Consider the following 20014-nt stretch of genomic DNA (forward strand, 5'->3'; position numbering starts at 1 on the left):
TGTTCCCTGCTCTTGGATGATATGTCTCAGTACTATAAGAAGTCATAGCTGTCTAAATCAACCTAAATGTTCAAGGGAACCACAAACAAAATTTGGTGTATTTTCTGAGGAATAATTACTCTAAAATTTATTTTAAAGAAAGAAATGTTCCACAAATAGTTAATTCAACCTTTAAAAATAAAGGAGGGGCTTTAACCTCCCTTAGCTTGTGGAGGCATGGCGGATGGGCTCACACAGCTGCAGGACGTGATGAATTGGCTTGCAGATGGGTTTTGTAATGCCATCGGAGTGTTGTAGCACTGTAGCCCTCCTGCTTTCTTTACTAATATTCAGACAGCAATTAACAAAGATCAACCAGCTAATCCTACAGAAGAATATGTTCCGGTTTTTCGCAGCACTGATTGCATGAACAGCAAAAGACATTGATGTTTTGATAGATTCATTACCCAGTGAAGAATCTACAGCTGCTTTACAGGCTGCTAGCTTGTATAAGCTGGAAGAAGAAAATCAGGAAGCTGCTACATGTCTGGAGGATGTTGTTCATGGAGGGGACATGCTTCTAGAAAATATACAAAATGCATTTGCTGATAATACACAGTCACAATTGAAGACAAGGAGTAGTACCCATAGCCAGTCTCTTCTAGATTCACAGTACCAGTATATACCATGTGGCTGAGAAAAGAACCATTTCGGTGCCATTAAGAATTCTGCATCAGATTTAGATGTAAGCCTTACCAACAGTTACAGAGACATTAAGCACTATGACACATGTTATCTTTTTAGCTATTTTTAATAATCTTCTATTTTCACTCTTGATAAGTAAGCCTCTAAAACTACAATTGAACTAGCTTTAAACCATCATTATACCATATACCATACCACAAAAATGATGGTATACCATTATACCATCATTTTTTATTATCAGAATGAAATGATTGAGGCAGATATTCCATTAATGTTTATAATATAATTAAACAGATGTACTTTAAAATTAAAAAAACATAAGAAATAAAAACAAAAAAGGGAAACTTGTTCTACCAGATATATTAAGATATTCTACAAAATAGTAATAAATGTTATATGCTCTTGGTGCAGTAACATATAAATGAACCACGGACTATTCCAATGAGTCCAGACGGATCTATATAGATATGAGAACTACAATATGTACAATAAAGGCAGCACTACAACGCAATGAAGAAATCTGTCAAGACTGAATGTTGCAGAGGATTTGGCTCAATGGGAATTTTTATGCCAGAGGGAGTGTAAATTGCGACACCCACTTTGGAATGTAATTTGGAATAAACATTCTCATACACTGTTATACAACTTTTGCACAGGTGCCCTGAGATTCTTACATAACTATGTTCTTAGCAGCACTGTGTTCATAATCGAAAGAAGGTGGAACCAATCCAAATATCAATCAATGAATGAAGAATGAGAATGAAAAAAATTATGTTGACTCAACTTTATTCACAAGAGAGGGTACATAGTAGTAAAATTAATGAATTACAAATATACAAAAAAAAGATGAATTTTGGAAACTTGTTGAATGGAAAGAGTAGGTCCAGAGAACTACATAACATATGATATCACATACACGATACCACAAAACTGAACAATATATTGCTTAGAGGGATGTGTGTGTGTGTGTGTGTGTGTGTTAAATTATACTAAAAAAGAACAAAAAGTAAGTTCTCTGGAACTTCTGACCTGCTTTATCCACTCCAGAGAAATCCCCTAGGCAGAGCATTGCAGACACTTGCCATTAATACTCCATCTGCATTTATAGGAATGGTGAATGCCAAGAGGATGTAGGTGGGGCACTGACAATGTTTGCTACACAAAGATATGTGAACACAAATGGAGGAGAGCAATGACTTCTAGGGCAGAAACAGGCGTATGCAATAGGAGAGAGCACTTAACAGATATCTGTGACCTTCTAATTCTTACATTTCAGCTGGTTTGTGTTGTTAATTTTATCATTATGCTTCCTATCCTACATATATTTTTTCAACACTTCATTAATATGATGAAAGGAAAAATAAAGCACTTTTCTTGACATGAAAAAGTAAGTTAAAAAAAAATAAGAGTTCCCAATTAGGAAAAAAAATTGTTTCTAGTTACAAAAACCTGTTAATTGCCCAGTCTGTTTTGGGCGGAGTACAAATAGGATAATGTTTTATTTTTTCTTCAATAATTTACTTTTCCTTTTTGGTCTCTTAAGACATTTTGGGCAGAATATATAGCCATGCATTCATTTTCAGATGTTAAAAGTCCAATTGATTGCAGCTTATAGCTAATTCAGTGCTCAACCTTTCACTGCCAGTGCGTGCAAGATATCAAATGGAAAGCAGGGGCCCTGTGGTGGACATTTTCATTCCTCTTGCCCCACGATGTCCCTCCCCCTTCAAGCATCTCCAGGGTTGGGAAAAGAAAGGAGGCATTAGAGAGAAGGGAGTAAAGGAAGGTCTTACTAGCTGTTATAGTCTACTTTTGGTTGCTGATGTCCTCAGCACAAGTAGGTGCCCATCTGCTTCTCGCTGAGCCACTTGGGAAGCCCCAGGAGAGGAGTCTAATTGCCACCATTCACTTTCCTCATGTGGAAAACACACTGTCATCTCCACTCCCCCTATGCTCCCACAGCCTTTGGTACATGTTAGAGGAGATGATCGAGAGGATGTGACTGCCAGTTAACTGGAGAACTGGACCCAGGCAATTAGAATCTCCTCACCCCTCCCCAGTGCTTGAAATGTAAGTTCTCCCCACACTGTTCTCACCATGGGAGCCATTCTCAAGGACATAGCCTTGAGAGAGCAATATGTTGCTGAGACCATACGGATAGTGTATGTAAATGAATCCAGTTAAGGCCTCTATAAAGATTTGGCAGACAGGTGTGGAAATCTATTCATCTTTTGGCTGTCCAAGATAAGCCTCCTAAGTAAACTCCCTCACTTATTAAACCTTCTCTCTACCAATCGGGAGTGGCCTGACTCTTTCCTTGGTGTCTCCCTGCCCTCCTCCTCCCCTTGTGGAGCATGTTTAAGAGTACACCTGGGAAGCTCCCAGGGTTTGTGAAGCAACAATGTATTCCATAGCCTACTGGGGTTTTCTCATCTGGCCATGTTAAGAAGAGTGCCAGGAAAAACAGTGATAACTCACGTATCTGCCATGTCCATTTTGCTTATGAGATGCGCGCTTTAGCATATTGGCCTATATTATCTTATTTAATTCTCATGACAATTCTATGAGGTAAGTACTATTTTTAACTTTATTTTGCAAATGAGAGAAGTGTAACTTAAAGATACTGAAAAACCTGCAGCTAACTATTGAATGCTGGGGCTGGAGAGAACCAAAGCACTCTGACTTCAGAACCTGAAGCCAAACGATAATCAGTATGATGCTGGGAGGAAATGAAATCAGACAAATGGAGATAATTTCATCCAGGCCATGTTCAGATATGATGAATCATTCCTGTCTACAACAGAAACTTTATTCATTTTCCGTAAAATTCAGTGTCTATTATCCCTGAAATATGATGGTTGTTTAATTACTCGTCTCTAAATGTCAACACTTTGCCCTTTGGCTTATGTTTTCTGAATTCCCATATCTATTAACATTTTCTTTAGATATGTTTAAAAACATCAGTTAGGCTACAGTTTATCATGATTAGAATTTTATATAGATTTTACTTCCTTTTTAAAAGAGGATAATCTCTCTTCCAAATATAAGTTATTTGAAAGATATAGTACTGTTTCTTACCTTTGTAATTACACAAAGAGCTGCAATGTCCAAATTTATGATGATATATATAGGAAAACCAAAAAAGTCTGCAAAACAGTTTCTGGAACTAAAGACCATTTTTAGAATGGTCTCATGATACAAGATCAACATACAAAAGTCAATCACAATCTTAATTACTAGCAAAACTGGAATTTAAAATTTTAAAAATACCATTTACACTAGCTACTCTAAATATGAAACCATTAGGAATAAAGCTAACAAAGTTTGTACAGAATTTATATGCAGAAAACTAAAAAAAATCATTAATGAAAGAAATCAAAGAAAACCTAAATAAGTGGAGAGATACACTGTGTTTATGTTTTGAAGACACAATATTGCTAAAATATAAATTTTCTTCAATTTATAGATTCAAGGCCATTCTAATCAAAACCCCAAGGTTTTGGATTTTTTAAAAATATTCACAAGTAGCTTCTAAAATATAAACAGAAAGACAAAGAAACAGAATAATAAAAACAATTCTGAAAAAGATCAAAGTGGAAGACTCACACCACCTGATTTCAGGACTACATGTAAGTTATAGTAATGAAGAAAAGAAAGAACATTTTGTTGGTGGTGAAAGAATAGACACACAGATCAATGGAACAGAATGGATTGATTAACTGATCTTGATCATTTGTGTCATCTTTTTTTTCTTGATTGGTCAAAATAGAGGTTTATCAATCTTCTTGATCTTCTCAAATATGAGATCAGGCCTAGAATTTGGGTCTGATTTATATTTCATTGATTTTCACCATGACCTCAATTATTTCTTTTCTTCTGCTTAATTTTGGTTCATTTGCTTTGTTCCTTTTTTTCTAGTTTGTTAAGATGAAAACTGATCTTCATTCATTCCCCATATAAATTGTTTAGTGGCATAATTTTCCCCCTAAGCCTGCTTTTCATTCATCCCCCAAATTTTAGCACATTGTGTTTTAATTGTCATTCAGACTGACAAATGTCAGTACTTTCTGTGAATTTACTTTCTTTTTTCTATAAAAAAAGTTAATTTTATGTCAACTTGGCTAGACTGTAGTGACCATAGTTTGTTGGGCAAACACTAGTTTAGATGTTGCTGTAAAGGTAATTTTTAGGTGTAATTTACATTTACAATCAGTTGACTCAAAGTAAAGCAGATTATCCTCCATAATGTGGGTGAACCTTATACAATTAGTTGAAAGCCTTAAAAGAAAAGACAGGTATCACGAAGAAGAAGGAATTCTGCCTCCAGATTGCAACATAAAAGTTCTGCCTGAGTTTGCAGCCTTTAGATGCAAAAATGCAACATCATCTCTTTCCTTAATTTCTAGTCTGCTGGCTTGAAAAACAGATTTCAGATTTGCCAGTCTCCACAATTACATGAACCAATGAGTTAAATCTTTAAAATCTTTTTCTTTTTCTTTCTCTCTAATATATATATGGGTTCCTGGATGTGATTCAAGGGATCCAGGAATATTTAAAAATTGTTATATATGTATGTTTGCAGGGGAGGGGATTCTTAACTTTCAGGAGATTCTCAAAAGGACCGCTTAAGTCCAAAAGAGGTCAAGGATCATTGGTATAATAAAAAAGAATGAAGTATTAATAATGGTACAACATGGAAACATGGATGAACATTTAGATAGATAGATAGATAGATAGATAGATAGATAGATGATATAGATACTCAGATGATAGATACAAAGATAGATACAAATATAGTGTATTGGTTGTGTCTTTGGAAAATTTTGACTGAAACAATTTTCAAATATTTGGGGATTTTCCAGAGATCTTTCTATTTTTTATTTCTAATTTGTTCCATTGTAGTCAAACAACATACCTTATATGATTTAAATCCTTTTAAATTTAGTGAGAATTGTTTTATTGCTCCAAATATGACAGTCTTGGCAAATGTTATGTGTGCATTTGAAAATAATGTGTATTCTGCTGTCATTGTCCAGAAATGTCTATTAGGTCAAGTTACATGAGAGTGTTGTTCAAATTTCTATACCTTTACTGATTTAGTATTCCATTATATAGTATACTTGTCCATTTTGCAAGAGGGAAACTGAAATCTCCCTCATGCAATTATGAAATTTTTTTAGTTCTTCTTACAGATCTGTCAGTTTTTGCTTCATTATTTTCAAATTTTGCTCATAAGTTTATAAATATTTAGGACTGCTGACACAAGGGTTTGTAAAAAAAAAAGAAAAAAGAAAAAAGTTTAGGAATGCTACATGTATATTTGGATTGATCCCTTTATCTTTATGAAATAACTTTTTTTATGCATGGCAATATTTTTATTGATCTGCCTCTTCTGATATTAATATTGCCCTTCATCTCTTGTTACAGTCTTTGGTTTAAAATCTAGTTTTTCTGATACAAGTATTGATACTCTGGCTTTCTTTTGACATCCATTTGCATGGTAAATATTTCTCCATCCCTTTGCTTTCAACCTGCAGTTGTCTTTAGATCTAAAATGAGTCTCTTGTAGGCAGCGTATAGATGGGTCTTGTTTTTTTATTCATTCTGACACCCTATGTCTTTTGATTGGAGCATTTAGGCCATTTACATTCAGAGTAATTATTGATGGATATGAATTTAGTGCCATTTTATTACATGTTTTTGTCATTGTTTCTGGAAATTTTCTCTGTTCCTTTCTTGCCTTTCTCACTTTTGGTCTTTCCCACTCAAAGAGTCCCCTTTAATAATTTTGCAGGGCTGCTTTAGTGGTCACCAAATCCTTTAGTTTTTGTTTATCTAGGAAACTCTTTGTCTCCCCTATTCTGAATGATAGCCTTGCTGGAAAGAGTATTCTTGGCTGCAGATTTTTCCCATTCAGCACATTGAATATCACTCTCTTCTGGCCTGCCAAGTTTCTGTGGAGAGATCTGCTAAACTTATTTGTCTTCCCTTGTAAGTTAGGGACTTCTTTTGTCTTGCTACTTTTATGATTTTTTTCTTTTTCTCTATATTTTGCAAATTTAACTACAGTATGTCTTTGTGTTGGCCTGCTTTTGTTGATTTTGTTGGACGCTCTCTGTGACTCCTGGATTTGGATGTCTGTTTCCTTCCCCAGATTAGGGACGTTTTCAGCCTTAATTTCCTGCCCCCTTTTCTCTCTCTTCTTCTTCTGGGACTCCTATGATATGAATGTTATTATGTTTTATGGAGTCGCCAAGTTCCCTAAGTGTACATTTGTGATCCAGTATTTTTCTTTCCCTCTTCTTTTCCACTTCATTATTTTCCATAATTTTATCTTCTATATTACTTACTCATTCTTCTGCTTCTTCCATCCTTGTGGTCTTTATATCCATTGGTTTTAAATCTCACTTATTGCATTTTTCATTTCTGCCTGACTAGTTTTTACTCTTTTATCTCTGCATTTAGGGACTCCCTGGTGTCTACTATGCTTTTCTCAAGCCCAGTGTGTATCCTTGTGATTGTTGCTTTAAAATCTGATCAGGAATATTACTTATATCTGTTTTGATTAGATCTCTCATGTTTTCCTTGTACAATCCCCTGTGCACTTCTTTCTCTCTGTGGCTCCCTTGCCTCTGCAGCACCAGAGATCGGTTTCTCCCTTAAAACACATCTCTGCACCTCCTACCTTCCATGATGTGACCTCTTCTCTCCTTCTAGTTGTGCAATTTGTTCTGTCAGTCCTCAGATTGATTTCTTGGGTATTGAGAATGATTTGATATTTATCTCACTGTGTTCAAGGGATCAGACAAGCCTGGAGTCCTCCTACTACTCCACCCCTCACTTTGATTTAAGCTCATTCATTTGCCTACCATTGACGGAGGAAGAACAACTTCTGTTTACCTTACACCTTCCAAATACTGCAAGAAGATTCTAACTGGGAGACTTGTAACTGGAATGCTTCTGGCAAGGGATTCTGAAAAAGATAATTCTCAGAATTCCAATCTAGGTTTGTAAGGGAGAAAAGAGAATGGGGAAGAATAGTAGTAAATGCCAAGATCATTTTCATCTAAAAACATTATGAATGCAAAATAAAACAAACCAGATACTATTTTTTTATCAGATTGGAAAACATTTTAAAAGTTGAGTACATGCAGTACTAGCATACAATCTGAAACACAATTAATACGAGAGCAAATTTGCAAAAATAGTTTTGTAGAATACTGTGGCAACAAACTTGTAAAAAATCTAATTAAATTATTTATTAAATTATTTATTTAATCTAGCAATTCCATTCTGAGGAATTCTCCCTTCAAAAACTACAGAAATAGTATATAAAGATGCATGAGTGTTTATTGCAGCATTGTGCATGATATCAAAAAATGTAAGCAATTCCACGAAGGGGAAGTTCACACATATATTATGGAACATTCATTCCATGGAATAGTATTCCCAGTTATTATAAAGAATTAAGGAGATCTACACATAATGACCTATAAAGACAAATATGACTTATTTAGTTAAATGAATACTTTACATATATACATATAACCTATATATATACATATGTCAATATATATTTATAAATAAATATAATATTCTTATATAAAATGTACACATTTCTCATATAAAAATATGTGTATTTGGCTCTATCTGTATATATTAGAGAAAACGTAACAAGGTTATAGGCCAAATCATCACCAGCAGTTACATATGCATGATGAATGTGTATGGCAAAATGAATGTGATATTAAAATCATTACTTTGTAAACTCTTTTAAAAAGCTTATGGCATTATAGTGACTTGGTTGCTACTGTTCATACATTCCAGGCCCAGATTGATGGCATAATCAAAGAAACAGCAAGCAAAAAATACTTTCAAAATAACTCTTTTATTTGCCTTTCTTGAAAACTGAAGGGCACACATAGATCAAAGTCACACTTCTTAAAATCTCTTATGCTTCACTTCCTCAAAGGCAAATGATTTCATGATTCCTTCTTTTAAACTATCCCAAACCAAGCCTATGCACAAAAATCTTGACTTTTTTACTCAAACAGCCACACCAAACCCCAAAGAACCAATCTTGTAAATGGTGGTTTTACCAAGTGTAGTATGTTTGATATTTCCAAAATAATTGTTCTTTACCCCAACAATTGCATGGGAATTGTCTATTTCTCTGACATGTTGAAGTTGTGCTTGGCCATGGCACTTGTTTTGGCCAGTGGAATATATGATGTATCTAGGCCTTTAGAGTTATCCCTATGTTTCCACTTGTCCTTCTGAGTACTTCCATTTTTGACTATAATAAGACCATGCCCATGAAAACTGCCACCCCTCAGTCTGGGTCCCAGTTAACTCGCACATTGCCATGTTGCAGATGTCCTCATTTCTTTACATAGTTGAGCAAATTCTATCCTCATAACAACCTTTGAGGTAGGTAATGTTATTGCCTCTATTTTACAGATGAGGAGGCTGAAGCAAAAAGAACTTAAATTACTCAAGTTTCTAGCAGTAGATGAGATTTAAATATACTCTACTTCAGATACTGCTCTTTGACCAATGATATTTATTTTAACAATGCTGGTCTTTTCCAAAATGTTACCAGAAGATCATTCTAAATTTAATCCTATAGATTTTAAAAGTTTTGTATTTCAATTTTCAATCTTTCAGCCATCTAAGAAAAATTTGTGTGATATAGATTTTCCTTTTGCATGAAATATTGATTAAAATATCCTCAGTACCTGGTAGTTATTTTTTCCATAGAAAGCAATCAAATACATCTGTGTAGAATTTAATATTTTCTTGGTGTTTCTTTATTTTATGCCATCATTTATAATTTAAAATTTTTTTTTGTTTTTTTTTTTAAGATTTTATTTATTTATTTGACAGAGAGAGAGATAGCGAGAACAGGAACACAAGCAGGGGGAGTGGGAGAGGGAGAAGCAGGCTTCCCACTGAGCAGGGAGCCCGATGTGGGACTCGATCCCAGGACCCTGGGATCATGACCTGAGCCGAAGGCAGATGCTTAACGACTGAGCCACCCAGGCGCCCCACCATCATTTATAATTTAAATCAAAGCACATTGGCAGCTGTCTACTCCTGATTCTCTAGGCACCACTGCCCCAATATGTATCCATATATAAATAAATATAAATATAATAAATAATATTTATAATATAAAAACAGAAACATGTCCATTCTTGATGGAGAAAACTTTCAGTCATTGCCTGAAAGCTCCCCAGTAGTCTCCATTCTCAAATTCATCATAAAACCAGACCACAGAATTTTTCTTTCCATATAGCTAAAAGAACCCCAACAAGAGGCACCATTGAGTAAATGCACCCATAAGTTATGATTGAAGATCATTAAGAACTTGGAATGAAGAGGAGGTGAAAGGAGAGTGACTGAAATTGTTGACATGACCAGTGCTCTTTATAAAATAAAAGTTTATATTTATCTATTTTACTTTTGGATGACAATATGAAAGGTAGAAAAGTATGATATATAATAGATTAGAGTGAGTTCATCTGTCACTAAGTCTTAAAAATACATAAAACTAAAACTATGTTATAGTATATGAAAAAATGATCCATTTTTTGCACTTACCACTTTTTAAAATGAAAAGGTGAGCCAAAATCTAATTTTTGAAAATGAAAAGTTGAGCTAAAATATAATTTAGGTAATTTTTAAAAATATTACTTTATGAAGTGCTTTGTATACAACGTGTCAGTGACTTTTATTGTGTCTGCTATATATTAAAGATTAATTGAATTGTTCATGGAATATTCAAGGCTTGAGGGAACATAGTCTTTAATGGAAGTATAAACCCAATACTCTTTATGGATTATTCATTGTTTTCAGCTTCTCATAGCATTTATATAAAGTTATATACTTAAGTTGCAATTATTTCTAAATTTTGGCTCATCACTTGCCAGTGATCTAGCTCAATATTCTCATCTTCATTTAATTGGAAGAAAATGTGAAGTTGGAGATTGAATGAAGTAGTTTAGCTTCTCACACAAAATTAGGAGATGTGATAAGTTTATTATTTTTAGACTTCATAGGCTAAGCTAACAACTTCTTTTTCTGAATTATAATTTAATGAAGTATAATGTGCTCTTTCTATTCCATTCTGGATATTCCTAACATTGGCACAACGTGTTCTCAAATAGAAAAAAAATACTCACTTTTGTGAAGACATGTTAATAAATTAAGGCCAAGTTCTAAACTTATATTTGTGTGTGTTTGTGTGTGTGTATACATTAACCACCCATCTCTCAAGAATACAGGGATTCTTCCTCTTGATGTCCCATCAATAGCACTTTTCCTAATATGACTACCTTTTCTAGAACATAAAGCACAACCCATCATCCACTATTTCCAGCATTTGCTTCCTGGAAATTGTAATCTCCTGATAGATGTAGAAAGAGAGTAGATGCTGGTGTAGTAAGGAAAGAAAGGCAAGGGAAGAGACTAGATGTTGGTGTGGCAAAGGAATAAAGGCAAAGGAAGCACACTGATGTTTATGCATGAAGTTTCGCCTCATGTCCTGATAGAATGACTTGGACAGCCAAATGTTAGATGCTATCTCCAGAGGTCATTCAAAGTTTTATATATCTTCTTTTGGCCAATAATTCTTTTCTGGGTCAGAATGAAGTGCAAACATACTACTAGTTTATTCTTACCTAAAAAAAAAAAAAAAAAAATCCCCAATAAAAATGCTAGTAGAAAATTTCCAAGGAGGGTCTATTTTTACTCTTTATTTTCAAGCACACATGCAGGGTATGGGTGTGTTGGGGGGGTGGAGGTGTGTGTGTCTTTAAGGACATTCTTATGGAAAGTGTTACGGGTCTCCAAGTCTGCTACTCAAATAATCCCTGTCCCCACCTTTCTGACATTTGAAGTTTAGCTAAATACTGACTGTATATGAAAATCAGCCTAGTTTCTGGGTCTAGATCTGAGAAGGTGAAGTATGTCACTGAACACGCAGAATGTAAGGGACTATGAGAAAATCACGTCTACCTTATCTGACAACAAATGTAAGACCTGCATAGATCTCTTCTATTTGAAAATGAGTAATAAAGAAATAGAAACAAGAATAACAATATGGAGCCTTTGGAAAACATTTTGCTGCCAAGGGAAAAGAGTCACTGAAGAGCAAACACTAACTTTGAAAATGTCTTAACATAGGAAACAGAAGAAGATGTTATAAATATACTTCATATCTTCTGAAACTCAAATAGGCATCTTCACAATGTACTGTAATCAAGGAGCAGTTGGAAGTAAAGGCAGAAGTGAAAAGGCATATGGCTGAAAGAGAAATAATGCAAGGGAATGAGAATGGGTTAACAGAACTAGGTCTGCACTTAAAAAAGTAAAATCATAGACACATCATAAAAATAAATAACTGATATCAGGGGAGGTGAGAGAGACTGACATAATTGAGAAGATGCAAGGAAGCACCATCTCCATCAAAAACAAGCCAGCAGAATGGGAGAGAGGAGGTGAAACCATCTGTGGCAAGATGGCCTTCCCTGCCTACCCTCCTCTTTTTAAAAGAAACAAAAGTTGATGACCAGATTGCCTCACAGAAAAACAATTATAACAAATTGATCTGTGTGGTATTGCTCCATTCACAGCAAATAGAGAGGGAAAATGCTTCCTTTTGTTATCGCCCAAACCAGCTTGACACACAGTAAGTGTACAGACTGATAGTACCATGGGATAACAATGCAAAAGAAAATTCTAAATAAAATATTAGCAAGTAGAATTGAAAGTACATATTTGCCGTGATTAAATAGGCTCTTGCTGGGGATGGAAAGATGATTTAATATAAAGCAATCTATTAGGATCCACCATTTAGTATGTCCTGGCGGGAGGAAAATTATTATCTTAATAGACTAAAAAGTATTAGATAAGATTTAAAACATCCATTTAAGAGATTCCCATTAAAATAGGAACAGAGGGGCGCCTGGGTGGCTCAGTCGTTAAGCGTCTGCCTTCGGCTCAGGTCATGATCCTAGGGTCCTGGGATCGAGCCCCGCATCGAGCTCCCTGCTCAGCGGGAAGCCTGCTTCTCCCTCCTCCACTCCTCCTGCTTGTGTTCCCTCTCTCGCTGTGTCTCTCTGTGTCAAATAAATAAATAAAATCTTTAATAAATAAATAAATAAATAAATAAAATAGGAACAGAGATATCTACTTATTATGATGAATAAATATACATGGGTATATATATATATATATATAAAATGTAAAACACTAACATGTATCTATGTGTGTTTGTATATACATCAGTCCAAAAGCTAAAATCAGACTGAATGTTTCAACAATAGAAACATTCATATTAAACCCAAAAATGCTACCATCATTAATTATTCTGGCAGATCTAGCCAAGGTAAATAGCAAGAGAAAGAATATGAAGCATAACATTTAAAGGGAGAATGCAGTATTTTCATTAATGCACGTAAGTATTATTCTATTCTAAAAAAAGCAGAAGAATAAACTGTCAAGTTATTAGACACAAAGAAACCAGTAAGTATGCTAGATATATAAAAATGTATTACATTTCTATAGATACACAGCAACCTGTTAGAAAATACAATGGAAATAAAAGTCAAATTTAAAAGGAACATTCCATGTGAGACACTAAAGAAAAACTTAATGAGAAGGGTAGTATATTTATATAACAAAAAATTTTAAATGCTACTAAGGGACATTAAAAAAGATCTGAATAAATGCCAAGATTTATTATATTCTTGGATAAGAGGAGACAATATTGTAAATATGGCAGTTCTTTAAATTTTGAAACCAGGCAAGCTAATTCTAAAGTTTATAGAGAAAAAACAAGTTACTGAGAATAGCCAGCAACTTTGAAAAAAAGGAAATAAAGACTAATCCTACCAGACATTATAATGTCACAGCAATTAAAACTCTGCTGATATAAAAATATATGCAATAAAGGTGGATAAAAGATGGGTTAAAATAGCACTACCATGTTCCTTTTATCAAATTAGGTTTGAAATATCAGTGATTTAGTAAAGCCATAAAAGATCTAAAATGAAATATGGGAGTATTTTTCCATAATAATCCTAGAATTAGGAATGCTTTATAGGACATAAACCCCGACACCATAGGGGAAGAATGATTAATTTGACCATATAAAAATCAAAATATCTGCATAAAAACATATAAAGTCTAAGACAAAAAGTAAGAAAAAGTGCAACACATTTGACAAATGGCTAATTTCTTTCATCTTTGTGGAGACATTTCAAATCAGTAGAATAAAGAACAGCAATAAAGAAATATGAGCAGAGGACCATTCTCAGAAAATAAAAAATATTGGGTGTTTAAATATTTTTTAAAACCTGCTTTATTTTATAAAGATATGCTAGATAAAAGTGCTGATATCACTTCTTAACCTATTATTTTAAGAAATGAAAAGATATTTGAAAACTCACACTGTTGGAGAGCAGATAGGAGAAAAGGCCTCCTCAGACACGAACAGTATGAGTATAAATTGCATGAACTTTTTGGAGATCAATTTTGTAATGTCTATCAAAATTAGAAATGTACATACCCTTTTACCTAGTAGTTCAACTTTGAGTAATATCTTACAGATATACTGGCAAAATTGCCAAATGACATGTGTACAAGTTTATTGAATTATTGTTTTTAACAGCAAAAGACTGGATTATATAAAATGTCCATCAATGGTTTCTTAGTCAATTCAGACTGCTCTAAGTGGAATACCATAGACTAGGTGGCTTACATAACAAACATTTATTTTTCACTGTTCTGGAGGCCAGGGAGTCTGAGATCAGGGTGTCCATGTGGTCGGGTTTTGGTGAGGGGCTTCTTCCGGATTGATTCATGTATGGAAGAGAGAGCAAGAGTTTGGGTCTCTTCATCCCCTTATAAGGGCACCAATCCCACCCTAGTCGCTCTACCTCCACCTGCATGACCTCATCCAAACTTGATTAAGGCTCTACATTGGAGAGTAAGGCCTCAACATATGAACTGGGGGGGTGGGACACATAAAAATTCGGTTCAGGGCGCCTGGGTGGCTGAGTCGGTTAAGCGACTGCCTTCGGCTCAGGTCATGATCCTGGAGTCCCGGGATCGAGTCCCGCGTCGGGCTCCCTGCTCGGCGGGGAGTCCGCTTCTCCCTCTGACCCTCCCCCCTCTCATGTGTGCTCTCTCTCTCTCTCAAATAAATGAATAAAATCTTAAAAAAAAAAAAAATTGGTTCATAACAATAGTCAAATAAATTATGGTTCATCCATGTAATGACACAGTTTACAGTAATGAAAAATTTTTTTCAACATTTTTATGCAGCATTTTCCTTGGCTTATAGAATTTATTGCAATAGTTTTGTGTGAATCTATGAGGAAAGAATTCTCTGTTTTTGTTTGTTCAAAAATCTTAAATTCACCTTCATTTTTGAAAAATAATTTCATTGTTTAGCAGTAGGTTTCTTGCAGCATTTTAATACTTGGCTTCGGGTTTTGGCTTGCTTGTCTTGTAGCTCTTATTTTCCTATTTTAAAGTAATGGCTCCATTTCCTTTTGACAGTTTACAATGGTCTCTTTGTCTGATATGCCTTGATGCCATTTCCTGTGTATTTTCTTGCTTGGTGTTTGTAACAGTTCTTAAATCTATCAGTGATGACTCTAATTTCCAATTTGTAAAATTCTTAGCCATTATCTCTTTCAAATATTGACTCTGTCTCATTCTCTCCTCTACCTGGAGACCTTAGTACAAATATTCTAGTTTTTTTTAAATCATCTCCATATATCTTTTAGGCTCTTTTCTGAATTTTCATCTTATTTGCCCTCTCCACGCTTCAGTCCAGATATCTTATATTGACTTTTCTCCCAGTTCACCAATGTTCTCCTCAGCTGTCTTTAACCTGCTATTAATCAATGTATTAATTTCTTAATTTTAGTTATCTTATTTGTGCATTCTAGGATATCCATTTTGCTCATTTATGGATTTCAGCTATCTACTGAAAGTATATGTTTTGTGATATATTTTAAAAATATATTAAAACTATTTTAAAGTCTTAGTAACTCCAATATATGTATCACCTGTGGGTCTATTTATACTGCCTATTTCTCTGTTGCTTTCAATTATTTAATACATTATCCCATCTTACAGGAATTTTGTTTTATTTTGCTTTTAATGCCAGACAAGGCGTATGCACATTGAAGTTCTAGATGATGTCCTCTTTCTTCATAGATTTACATTTGTTTCTGGCTGTCAGCTTGATATGGCAGTGGATCACCTTAATCCAGTGTGGATTGAGCTGTTGAAAAACTGGGTTTCAATCTTTGTGAGGGATAATCTATTTTCTGTTTATCCTTTGTAGGATTTTCTGTTTATCCTATGTATTTGTAGGATGTAACTATCCAGGAATCCCAACTGAGTATCTAAGGTAACTTCCAGGGGCTTCATCCTTGGTAGGTCCTGAATTGAAGTTTGTCTTGCTCATACCTTGAGTGCTGAAAATTCTGCTAGTTTTCTCGGCTTTTTAGTTGCTGCTTTCTGCTTGACTTCTCACTCTTAGCTACAACTTAAAAACAAAACACTTCAAGGGGAATAGTGACACCAAATGTTAGGCTAAGCTCAATGCATTTTCCTTCTATCTGGGATCCTGGTTTCTCAGGTTCTGAATGCCATCCGGATTGTTCCCTAATGATTATGAACAGTCTTTATTTTTTATCTAAAAAACATTTACAGTTGTCCATTATGGGAATATTGGTCTAATACAAGTTAACTCTTAATAGCCAGAAGTGGAAGTCTGAATTAGGTACTTCTGAGGTGTGGGCATTTTGAATAACTTTTTATTTACTATAGTCATCACAAAAAGTTTCTTTCACATATGTCTATTATAGAAAATACATTTAATTGCTAGACATAGGAGGAATTCATTTGCAGGTGACTAAAAATGAATACATAGGGCAGAAGTTAAAAAAAAAACCAAGAGAACATGAAATAATGAAAGTCAAAAAAGAAGATTATTCAAGACTGTATAAGAGAATAATTTGTTGACTGATCCTGGGAAGGTAAGTAAGATAAGAAAAAGGGAAATGTATAAGGATATCAATATGATTCCAAATACTGATATTAAGGTACAAATATTACAAGTGTGTAATAGGTGTCAGATACATCGATTGAATAAAATAAAAAGCCCATAAACAGACACAAAAATCTACACAACTATAAATGTCATTATTTTATTATAAAGGTGGTGTTTCAAGTCAATGAAGAAAATTAGTGATTAAATAAATAGCATTGCAACCCCTTGGTGCACTTAGTAGGAAAAGAAAAGTTAGATCCTTAATTCATACCTTATATCAAAACAAATTCTAGAGAGATCAAAGACAGAAACCATATAAAATACCATACAGAAATAGAGATATATAAGGTTCAATTCTTTTCTTTTTTTCTTTTTTAACAAAGAAAAAAATTAGGAGTCTGGGTGGCTCAGTTGGTTAAGTGTCTGCCTTTGGCTCAGGTCATGATCCCGGGGTCCTGGGGCCCCCCATTGGTCTCCCTGCTCAGTGGGGAGTCTGCTTCTCTCCCTCCCTCTGCCCCTTCCCCCTGTTTGTGCTCTCTCTTTCTCTCAAATAAATAAATAAAATATTTTTTAAAAAAGAAAAAAATTTATTCATAAATATTCAGGAAGACATATTAATTCTTAAAATGTGAAAAGGCTCTAAGGAAAATAATTTTAAAAGATAAATTAAGATTTATTTTAGAAATCATGAAAACATTGGAATTATTACTCTGTGAAACATTGGAAAAAAACTCAAAAAGATAAATCTACTTGTAAAAAATGAGAAATTTAGAAGTAATATGAAAAAGCAAGTAAGTTAACAGTACTTGGTTCTTGTTTTAATTTAAAAGAATGTTATATACAAATCCAAGCTAGTGCATCTCAGTGAAATAAGATATTTTTGTATAAATCTAAAAAGTATCATAATTGACAAAAATAGCTACTAATTAAACATACTATTTAAGGAAAATTTGAGGGAAAAGTATTAAATGATTATAATTATCACTGTCCAGAATGTTTTGGGCCATGTGGTTTTGTGAACATGAGTTTTTAGTATTTTGAAGAATAGAATTTTCTGATTCTAGTATAATTTATTCCAGGCTAAGGAAAATGATAAAGAACTGCCCAATTAATTTGACAGATGTAGGATAATTCTAAACCCAAATCAATAAAGATTGCAGAAAAGAATCATGTACACAACTTTATTTACATAAAGATTTATATATCTTAAATTATTTTTTTAAATATATTCATCAGTTTGTTTTAAAAATTTTCTATAATCAATAGATTGTGCTTAAAAAAGTATTCAATACACTCAGCAGCCATTGCTTATTTTTAAAATGCTTTTGAGGAGCCCCTGGGTAGCTCAGTCATTTAGCGACCAACTCTTGATTTCGGCTCAGGTCATGATCTCCAGGACAAAAGTTGAGCCTGCATGGGGCTCCATGTTCACTGGGGAGTCTGCTTAGGATTCTCTCTCTCCCCCTTCTTCTACTCCTCCTCTCCCCCTCTTCAAATAAATAAGTAAATCTTAAAAAAAATAAAATGCTTTTGAGAAGTATGTATTAAAGAATATATCCAGGGCACCTGGGTGGCTCAGTTGGTTAAGCGACTGCCTTCGGCTCAGGTCATGATCCTGGAGTCCCTGGATCGAGTCCCGCATCGGGCTCCCTGCTCAGCGGGGAGTCTGCTTCTCCCTCTGACCCTCCCCACTCTCATGTGCTCTCTCTCATTCTCTCTCTCTCAAATAAATAAATAAAATCTTTAAAAAAAAAAAAAAGAATATATCCTTCCAATGGTGAAATCATATAGAGTAATTTTAATAGTTTCTTCCATTTATTGGGCATTTATTTCCATTAATCATTTCAACACTAGAAAGTAAGTTATTGTTCTGCCTTTAAAGAAATTTACTTTATACAGAAAGTAAATGGAAGAACTAAGCTAGGGAGTGTCTTAACCATTATGGTGAACAACAGAGGCATTACCATTTATTTTGAATAAAAAAGAGATTTGCTTTATAAACAATAAAGAGCTTACCCCAGAGACTACCAAAATCAAAAGTGAATAGTCACCTGCATTCTGGAAAAAATACTTCAACTCATCTGGTAGAAAATAGGTTAATGCCATTAATATAAAATCAGAAAACGTGTTTTCTTAATTTATTTTTTAGAAAAGCCATCAACTCAAATCTTCTTTATACTTTGGATATTACAACTGTTTTCTTTCTGGTAACAATTATAGATTTCTCTTCTTCTTACCTAAGCTTATTGTCTTTTCTGGAAATGGAAAAGGAATAAGCATTAGAGAAACTCTTCATAAAAAATACTCTGTATTTAACTTCTATTAAAATGCACTATCTTTGATGATTCAATCCACTTTGACTTTAAAAATATTCCTGGGCTTCATAGTAAGATACTATCATCTTTGTATTTTTTTTTTGACTCTTCAAAACAAGTAATTAAATTTTCTCACTTTCATATATTGATTTTATTCTTAGCATGAATGTGTCCTAACTATGTATTTCAGGAAATTTCTGTCTTTAGTCATCGGAGAAGTTTAATTCCCTTTGATCAGCTAGCCAGGTTAAACAACTTCATCAGGAGATAAAATTTTAATTAGCAAGGAAATACCTTGAAACTAAAAGAAACAAGTTACTAAAACAAGTTGAATACAAAATATTACCCATTTTTATTCATTCATGATAAAAATATTAGCTGAGCCTTTATGAGATGTGAGAGATTTACTACAGTCTCATTTTTTTCCAGTCTTTGTCCACATCTTTTTTTTTTAAGATTTATTTATTTATTTTAGAGAAAGAAAGAGAGCGTGGGGGAAGGGCAAAGGGAGAAGGAGAGAGAAACTTTAGCAGACTCCTTGCTGAGCTCAGAGCCTAATGCAGAGCTTGATCTTAGAACCCTGAGGTCATGACCTGAGCTGAAACTGAAGTTGGATGCTTAACTGGCACCACCCAGGGGCCCCTTTGTCTATGTCTTTTATTTAAATGTTAAATGGTTGGCCAGAGAATTGTATGTAAGTTAAGAGACCAACTCTTCATTTCAGCTCAGGTCATGATCTCTGCGTGGAGAGTAATTTTCAAAACATATGTAATTTTTAAAGAGACATTCCTAAAATAATTTTCATTCTCATTTTCATCTGTATTACATGTGAAATAGCCAAATACAGGCAGATCTATCTATCAGGGTTTCATGGGGCAGCAGGTCAATTTAACTTGTCTGTTCTCTCATCTTCTTTAGTGGGCATCAGTCTAAGGTATTG

The 20014-nt window shown here is 34.2% G+C and overlaps 1 pseudogene; it reads left to right on the plus strand.

Annotated features, from left to right (window-relative positions):
* The first annotated feature begins 216 nt into the window (after window positions 1-216).
* LOC102731812 (mediator of RNA polymerase II transcription subunit 21 pseudogene) lies at window positions 217-584 on the plus strand (annotated as a pseudogene).
* Window positions 585-20014: the final 19430 nt, after the last annotated feature.

The sequence above is a fragment of the Leptonychotes weddellii genome, chromosome 4 (assembly GCF_054177405.1).
Source record: "Leptonychotes weddellii isolate Sample4059 chromosome 4, ASM5417740v2, whole genome shotgun sequence".
NCBI classification, from domain to species: Eukaryota; Metazoa; Chordata; class Mammalia; order Carnivora; family Phocidae; genus Leptonychotes; species Leptonychotes weddellii.